The 9,763-nt window shown below is 37.9% G+C and overlaps 1 pseudogene; it reads left to right on the top strand.

Moving 5' to 3' along the window:
- The first annotated feature begins 3,363 nt into the window (after nucleotides 1–3,363).
- On the top strand, nucleotides 3,364–5,812 carry LOC100762732 (annotated as a pseudogene).
- Nucleotides 5,813–9,763: the final 3,951 nt, after the last annotated feature.

Below are 9,763 nucleotides of genomic sequence, written 5' to 3'. Positions count from 1 at the left end.
GGATTGTGTCTACTTACTGGTTAAAATTGGCAAGGGACTAAAAACAGACATCTCCTCAAATCAGCTAGTTTCTAGTCCTTTCTTAACTAGCCACATTGTGTAAAGAGAGTCCTACAAACCTGACTACCAAGCAGGTTTGGCACACCTCTCTAGTGAGAGAAGAAAATTAACATGACTGGGAACAAAGATAACTAACGGGTTAAGTATATAATGTTTTCCCTGGCAAAAGCAATTCCCTCCAACACCCAAAACCTTTCATGCTGGTGTCTACAACCCACTGCCCACTGACCTCATATGGTTACATGTAGCTGAATATGCAGATTAATAAACTTACTTAAAACATTTCAAGATGCTTTGGGTGACTTATTTTGATAATTCCATCATGCAATTATTAAATATAAAATTCTAGATGCTATGGAAGCCAGAGAATTGAGACCTGTTCAAAGAATGTCTAACAGTATTTGCCTCCTAGGAGTTCTCAGATTTGCTGAGAGGGATCAAGAATTATAGGACAGGGAAGGCAGTGGATGGAAAGGGAAAAGATCAAACAACCATGGCTGCAGGTATTTCTGAGAGGAGAACAGGGCTTTAAACAAAGGAGGAACAGTGGAGCATGTGCGTGGGGATTATGTCATTTTATGACTGAAGAGCACTATGGAGGAACAGTGAGTGGGTTCACCTGCAAGGATGAGCACAGAACTAAGAAGGATGGAGCCCTAAAAGTGGGTAACCTCTCGTAGGTGACTTACTGGAATTCTGTATGACTTTTTGTGTAATGGAGTTCTTACTTGGTCTAAATAATAAAAGTCCAGAGTCAGATATAAAGTAAAATGCTGAGAGATCAGAAAGAAGGAACAAGCCACCACCACACCTTAGCATCTCAGCAAACAAGAGAGGGAGTTCCTGTTTCTCCCTGCTTATATCCTGATTCTGCCCAGCTACCTTACTTCCTGTCTGTCTGTCTGTACAGACCTCCAGACGTCTATGGTTAGCTAGTGTCAAGTTCAATTCTCTGACCTTCAGACAGGCCTCATTTGTATAAGCCAAGTATCACATTTTTGTATCTTGACAGTTGCCTGTATTCTAAATAAAGACATACCACCATTCATAATTGTATTCGGGAAGAAAGTTCCCAAAAGAAAGAAGTGGCCTCTAGTACAAAATAATTCTAAAATTCAAAGAATAAGAAGGCACTTAATAATGTTTAATTTTCTTCTCTAATATCCATAAGTAATAAACTGTATCTTTTTCTCGTAAGAGAGCTAAATGTAAGTTGTTAGCTTCCAGGGGTGGGAGAGAATTAAACATAGTAAAATAAGTTGCTCATGTGGTTTAAGTAAGTCCATGACAAGATGTTAATATCAAAGAGTTTACAAACATTCAGATATTTGTTTTCCATGATTTGTGCATACTGTGTACCTATTTAGAGCTACATCATAAGATAGTGAATAACACCTTCTCTGCTGAGGACTAAGCTCCAAAAATGGTTGAATTTTACAGTCATTTTCTGAACTACTGTTGAGAAAAAATTCAATTATATTTTAACACTTGTAGTAGATATAGAAAACATTAATTTGCAGAATTACTGAGTTTAGGGTTTACTTGATTTAAGGGAAAGCAGGGGGCATTAGTATGCAGCATGATACAAAGGAGATTTTATGTATAAGTCTTAAAATGTGAACCCAAATCCCCATCTGCCACCATATTAAACAAATGTTTATTAAGAGGTTACTATGAGCTATGTACCATAGGGTATTGCTTTAAAAAGCCAATTCTGTTGTTTTTCTTGTCTCATACTGAACTGTGCATTTAGTTTTTCAGTCAAGTATTATTAGCTGCATTGCTGCATGTTAGCTCAATTTGTGTTGTACATGCTTCACCCTACATGAGCCCAGAAAACACAACTCTAAATACATTTTACATACATATCAATTAACAAATTATGGGCTTAATTTAAAACTCCAGTTAGTTTATAATGAGGACATAGATGTTAAAGGATTATTTAACTAGCAGAAACTGTTGTACAGGTTACTAGTTATAAAGTTGATGTTGGTTCTGCATAAAATCATCAAGCATATTCTTACTCATTCAGGATTCACATGTAAACATCTGTCATTTATTTCATCTTCATTCCCTAAGGCTGCTATTAAAGTGAAAGCAATCTCTTTTCTCTTATTGACTTATGTTTACTGAACTTTAGTCTTTCTTTTCCTGTTCCTTTATGATTTAGTGATTTACATCAACTCTGTACTAAGTATTATACTGGCTCCCTGGTTACCTTGCGCATATTCACAGAGTAATTATGGGACCAGACGAAGTGCAGCCAATGTACTCAGAACACACACTACCTACATGGGTCTCTAGCCTCTTCCAGATATCATTATTTACATATTAAAATTGTAATACTAGGATTTATATCCATAGAATGACTTTTATACTATAAGAAATGATTACATTTATAGGTTTTGCAAGTAATATTCCCTAAATAGATCAGAAATAAATACAAATGAGAAGCTACAGAAGCAAGGTTTGCATTTATGCCAGTGATGTTCAAAACAGGATGCTAAACTTCTCATCTTTAGTATATTTTAGTTCCACTATCCCTCAACCAGCATTAAAGAAATGATTGTAGGGCCTGTGAGTGTTCTATGCTACTACATGAAGAGACAACTCTCTGGTCAGAAAAACAGGATGTAGTTTACTCTGCACTCTGCAGAGAAGTGTGGATGTGTTTTTCCATGTGTGGCTAACATCCAGGAGTAACATCCAAGCTTGGAGAACTCAAATCAAAGGCATTACCCATCAGGAAAGCCAACCTAATGGCTAGCAATTTTAGCCATAAATAATCTGGGTGCTGGAGAGATGGCTCAGAGGTTAAAAGCACCGGATGCTCTTTCAGATGTTCTGAATTCAATTCCCAGCAACCACATGGTGGCTCACAACCATTTATAATGAGATCTGATGGCATACATGCAAGTAGAACACTGTATACATAATGAATGGATAAATCTTTTTTTTTTTTTTTTTTTTTTTTTTTTTTTTTTTTTTTTTTTTTGGTTTTTCAAGACAGGATTTCTCTGTGTAGCTTTGAAGCCTATCCTGGCACTTACTCTGGAGACCAAGCTAGCCTTGAACTCACAGAGATCCGCCTGCCTCTGCTTCCAGAGTGCTAGGATTAAAGGCATGAGCCACCAAGGCCCGGCGAATGGATAAATCTTTTTAAAAAGAAAAAGATAAGTAATCTAGACCACATTACTGAATGAAACGTTAAGTGATTTAGTTAAGAAAGTAACGCATCCCAGTTTTCATGTTTCAGTGTCGTGGTGCAGCTTGCCACATTTCATGCGTGGTCACTCAGCAAAGATGCCTGAGGAAGCCCAGATCCAAGACCAACCAATGAAGGAGGAAGAGGTCGAGACCTTTGCCTTTCAGGCAGAAATCGCCCAGTTGACGTCTTTGATCAGCAACACCTTTTACTCCAATGAAGAGATCTTTCTGAGGGAGCTCATTTCAAATTCATCAGATGCTCTGGATAAGATCAGATACCAGAGACTAGAGACCCTAGTAAGCTAGACTCTGGGAAGGAGCCGCACATTAATCTGATTCCCAACAAACAAGATCGAACCCTTACTATTGTGGATACTGGGATTGGAATGACCAAGGCCGCCTTGATCAGTAACCTTGGTTCTATTGCCAAGGTCTGGCACCAAAGCCTTCATGGAGGCTTTACAGGCTGGTGTATATATCTCTAAGATTGACCAGTTTGGGGTTGGTTTTTAATCTGAGTATTTGGTTGCCGAGAAAGTGACTGTGACCACCAAACATAATGATGATGAACAGTATGCCTGGTAGTCCTCAGCCAGGGGCTCCTTCACAGTGAAGACTGACACAGGTGAACCAATGGGTTGTAGAGCAAAGGTTATCTTACACCTGAAAGAAGACCAAACCAAGTATTTGGAGGAAAGGAGAATAAAGGAGATTGTGTAGAAACATTCTCAGTTTATCGGCTATCCCATTACTCTCTTCATGGAGAAGGAACACGATAAGAAAGTCAGTGATGATGAAGCTGAAGAAAAAGAAGATAAAGAGGAAAAGAAAAAAAAGCAATAAAAGCAATAAAATGAGTCCGACGACAAGCCAGAAATAAATAGAAAATGTCAGTTCTGATGATGATGAAGAAGAAAGAAGAAGGAGGAGGAGGAGGAGGAGGAAGAAGAAGAAAGAAGAAGAAGAAGAAGAAGAAGAAGAAGAAGAAGAAGAAGAAGAAGAAGAAGAAGAAGAAGAAGAAGAAGAAGAAAAGAAGGATGGCAACAACAAGAAGAAGAAAAAGATAAAGGAAAAGTACTTTGACCTCTTAAGAAGAACTCAACGAAACAAAGCCTATTTGTACCAGAAATCCTGATGACATTACTAATGAAGAATATGGAGAGTTCTACAAGAGCTTAACCAACGATTGGGAAGAACATTTGGCAGTAAAGCAATTTTCTGTTGAAGGACAATTGGAATTCCAGGACTTTCTCTTTGTCCTAAGGTGTGCTCCTTTTGATCTGTTTAAAAGCAGAAAGAACAAAAAAAAAAAAACAACATCAAGTTGTATGTGTGCAGAGTTTTCATCATGAATAACTGTGAGGAGTTAATCCCTGCATACCTAAATTTCATTAGAGGAGTGGTGTATTCTGAAGATCTTCCTCTAAATATTTCCTGTGAAATGTTGCAGCAAAGCAAAATTTTGAAAGTTATAAGAAAAGAATTTGGTCAAGAAATGCTTACAACTATTTACTGAACTGGCAGAAGACAAAGACAACTACAAAAAGTTTTATGAGCAGTTCTCAAAAAATATAAAGTTTGGAATTCATGAAGACTCTCAAAATCAGAAGCTTTCAGAGCTGTTGCAATACTACACATCTGCTTCTGGAGGTTAGATGGTTTCTCTCAAGGACTATTGCACCAGAATGAAGGAAAATCAAAAGCACATCTACTTCATCACAGGTGAGACCAAGGACCACGTTGTTAACTCAGCCTTTGTGGAACATCTCTGAAAGCACGGATTAGAAGTAATCTATATGATTGAGCCCATTGATGAGTTTGTGTGCAACAGCTGAAGGAGTTTGAGGGCAAGACCTTGGTGTCTGTTACCAAAGAAGGACTGGAACTTCTTGAAGATGAAGAGGAGAAAAAGAAACAGGAAGTTTAAAAGACCAAAATTGAAAACCTCTGCAAAATTATGAAAGATATTTTGGAGAAAAAAATTGAGAAGGTGGTTGTATCAACCGATTGGTGATGTCCCTTGCTATATTGTCACAAGCACATACGGTGGACAGCAAAAATGGAGAGAATCGTGAAAGCTCAAGCTTTCAGAGACAACTCAACAATGGGTTACATGGCATGAAAGAAGCACCTGGAGATAAATCCTGACCACTCCATTATTGAAACCCTACAACAAAAGGTAGATGCTGACAAGAATGACAAGTCTGTGAAGGATCTGGTGATCTTGCTGTATGAAACTGCACTCCTGTCTTCTGGTTTCAGTCTGGAAGATTCCCAGACACATGCTAACAAGATCTACAGGATGATCAAGCTTTGTCTATGGATTGATAAAGATGATCCTACTGTGGATGATACCAGTGCTGCTATAACTGAAGAAATGCCACCCCTGGAAGGAGATGATGACACATCACACATGGAAGATGTAGACTAAGCTTCACCAGAGCTATATGTTTGAAGCTTACTTTCATTCCTTCTGATAATATATTTTCAAGGATTTTTGTTTATTTTTGTTAACATTTAAAACATCTGTGTGGCATGAAAACTAGGGGGAAGATAAAATTTCTTTCTACCTGTGATACTCTAGGTTTGACTCAACAGACTGGTAGAACATTTGTTTTAAGACGTAATGTAACCCATTAACTTTGTGGTCTGCAGTGTTTAGCTGTTGATCTGGATTCCTTAGTAGATCAAATAATTTGTCACTTGGAAATGTTTTAAGATAGCTTCATGTTTAAAACGAAAAAATTAAGATGGCCTAAGTTTCATCTTAAAAGTTTTCATCCCCTGTAGTTAATTCTGCATGTACTAGTCTTAGAAGTAAATACATAAGCTAAAACAACTAAGGAATACCCCCTGAGGCTTGTTTTCAAAGTACTGAAAACAAAACTGAGCTTCCCTAGGCCTTGTAACTCAGCAAGGATTGTGAATGGAAATACAGTGCCCAATCACATTCTGCTTTTAAAGGTAAATACAGATGAGATAAAAAGGTTAAAAAAAAGAATGATAAACACATTCTTATAAGGGTGTTATTATATGCTACCAAAATATACAAATATATTTACTTGGCACTAAGAATATTTTTAGAAACACAAAAAAAGTATAATTTAGATTCTGATTGTTTACCAAGAACTTGGTAATTGGATTCAAAGGATAAATACACAGGTCATGGTCTCATTTGTTTTTGAAGATTAAGGAGAACCTTCCACATTACCTGGATACAGTAACCAGGACAAGGACCAGCTTTATGGATGTCGGGGCTTATTGCTCTAATTTTCCCTCCTCGAAACACTCAAGAAGTTTTGTTTTAACAAGGGCCCCTGTGACTAGTCCTGACACAAAGATTAGCTGATTTATGTCAAGGCTTCTTTAACTCTTTCCACTCATGATCCCTTAACACCTTTAACAAGTGACCTTTTGATCATGTTGAAAAAAATCAGATGTATTTGTTTAATCAATTTGTTCCAATTATTTTTGATCTGAGGTTGGGGTGCATACCAGTAAACCATTTGACTGAGGCAGGAAGATTGACAGTTCCAGTCAACATGGGTTACAGAATGAGTTTCAGATTAACTCAGGCTTCATGAGACACTTTCCAAACATGGCATGCATGTCATATCGGAACCCCAGTGGGTAACTAAGTGTATGAGTTGGCCCATGAGATGAAGAGCCCTCCCTTGCTGAGGCTTATGGACTTGCTGCCAGGGAACTGAGCTTCAATTCCTCAACAGGAATCATTTCACATTATTTATAAAACACCATCTCCAATAGAATTAATATATACCATATATACCATGCCACCTATACCTGCCTTTATCATTTTATTGCATTATGATATACATATAGAAAAACATCATATGCATCATTATCTTGTACGTTCCAAGGTATCAAATGTGATAATTATGTATATGTTCACTCAGAATAGATGTCTAAGTTACTCTATAAGAAGAAAGTAGACAGTGAAGCTTTTCCCAAGCGTGTATGCACAATATTTAAAGTCCCCTAAGTTAAATGTGTTATTTACACAGGATAGGAAATATTTGGTGCTGTTTTAGTAAATGATGGCAGTATGATAGCATAGAGATCATCACAACAAGATTTCCTGAGCCTGTCTTTTGGTGCCAATGGTCTGTAGTGACAACTCAACTGTCTCCATGTGTAAGTGGCTCCACTGCTCACAATGAAGCACTGTTTCTTTGTCCTAACATTACACACCCAACCAATGTTGTGTGTATTCAGAATGAACATTGATGGTAAAGTCTAGCCTTCAGAAAAAGTTTATTCCCCACTTTGTTCTGGAGCTTTCTATCTGTAGACAGATGGACAAACAAGAAACAAAATCCAAGAGTACTTAAAGTGGTTTTGTATCTATAACAGGTGCTGCAGCATGGTCTTTGTACATAAATACATATAATAAAAAGAACATTCCAATTCTTCCTTTAAGAACATAATGTATATTTATCCACTGGTATAGATAACATATTTGAAGACACAAAAGGACACAAGAGCTTAAGTAGTACTAGCTCTGAAGCAGCCTCAGATGTTTAGCTATTTCTGAGTTGACAGTGCCACCATGTGGTGCCTGATTCTAAAAGGAATTTCATTATTTTCACAGTAAATGAAATATTCCACTTGAAAAAGAAAACAAAACAATTATATTATAAAAATTTGTGCAAGTGTTAGTAGAAATTCTAAAAAAGTATAATATTTGTTAAATTGTTTCTACATTATTCCTTTTTAGTATATAACTATCTTTATGCAAAGGCATTGTTTAATTACTGTGGTTTGACTATGAGACGCAAAACAAGTAATAGAAGTTTTCAAATTTGTTCAACTTTCAAAAAGTTCTTACATTTCCATATAAACATTTCATAACACCTGTTGATTTATAGCAAAAAACTGAATGAAATTTTAGAGTTGTTTTTATAATTTAATTATTTTTTTACGTTTCATTTTACATTGCAACCTGTTTTCTCTCGCACCCCTCCTCCCATGTCCCCTTGACTCACCCCCAGGCCACCCCTCATCCATTCCTCCTCATGAGTAAGAGCTCCCATGAGGAGTCAACAAAGTCTGGCACAATAGGTTGGGGCAGGTCCAAGCCCCTCTCCCATGCATTAAGGCTGAGCATGGCAACCCAACATAGGGAATGGCTCCATAAGCTAGCTAATGTACCAGTTTTGTATCATGGTCCTACTGCCAGGGACCCCTCAGATAGTCCAAGCTTCACTAGTGTCTCCCACATTTGCAAGGCCTAGTTCAGACGTATGGAGTCTCCAGAGCTGTCAGCCTGGAGTTCATGAGTTTCCACAAACTTGGTCCAGCTGTCTCTCTGGGTTTCTCCATCATGATCTTGACCTCCCTTGCTCATATATTCCCACCTCCCTCTCTTTGACTGGATTCCCAGAGCTTGGCCTGATTCTTGGTTGTGGATCTCTGCATCTGGTTCCATCAATAAATGAATGAGGACTCTATGATGACAGTTGGGGCATTCACCAATCTGATTATAGGGGTAGACCAGTTCAGGCATCCTCTCCACTATTGCTAGGTGTCTTAGCTGGGGTCAACCTTGTGGATTCTCGGGAATTTCTTTAGAACCAAGTTTTTCTCCCTAACCCCATAGTGGCTCTCTCTATTAAAGTGTCTCGCTGCTCTTCGACTCCATTCCACCCTCAACCATTCCATTCCCTCATATTCTCATCTCCTTCCCCTTTACTGCCCTCTTCACCCCCAGTTTACACAGGAGATCTCATCTAATTTTCCTTCCCAGGGTGATCCATGTGTCCCTCCTAATGTCCTCCTCATTATTTAGCTTCTCTGGAGCTATGAATTATAGCATGGTTATCCTTTGTTTTACATTTAATATCCAATTATGAGTGAATACATACCATGTTTGTCTTTCTGAGTCAAGGTTACCTCACTCAGGATGGTTTTCTCTAGTTCCATCCATTTGTCTACAAATTTCATGATGTCATTTTTTCTTACAGCTGAGTTATGTACATGTACCACATTTTCTTTATCCATTATTTGGTTGAGGGGCATCTAGGTTGTTTCCTGGTTCTGGGTATTATGAATAATGCTGCTATGAACATTGTTCACCAAGTGTCCTTGTGGTATGATTGAGCATCCTTTGGGTACATGCCCAAGAGTGGTATTACTGAGTCTTGAGGTAGATTGATTCCTAAATTTCTGAGAAAACGCCATACCAATTTCCAAACTGGCTGTACAAGTTTGCACTCCCAGCAGCAATGGCAGTGTTCCTCTAACTCCACATCCTCTCCAACATAAGCTGTACTCAGTATTTTTGATCTTAGCCATTCTGACAGGTATAAGATGTTATCTTAGAGTTATTTTGATTTTCATTTCCCTGGAGATTAAGGATGTGGAGCAATTCCTTAAATGTCCTTTAGCCATTTGAGATCTTCTGGTGAGAATTCTGTTTAGCTCTGTACGCCGTTTTTCAACTGGATTATTTTGTGTACTGTTGTGTAGTTTCTTG

The sequence above is a fragment of the Cricetulus griseus genome, chromosome 2 (assembly GCF_003668045.3).
Source record: "Cricetulus griseus strain 17A/GY chromosome 2, alternate assembly CriGri-PICRH-1.0, whole genome shotgun sequence".
Classification (NCBI taxonomy): Eukaryota; Metazoa; Chordata; class Mammalia; order Rodentia; family Cricetidae; genus Cricetulus; species Cricetulus griseus.
The sequence above is the reverse complement of the archived record's forward strand: the minus strand, read 5'-3'. Positions and strand labels throughout refer to the sequence as shown.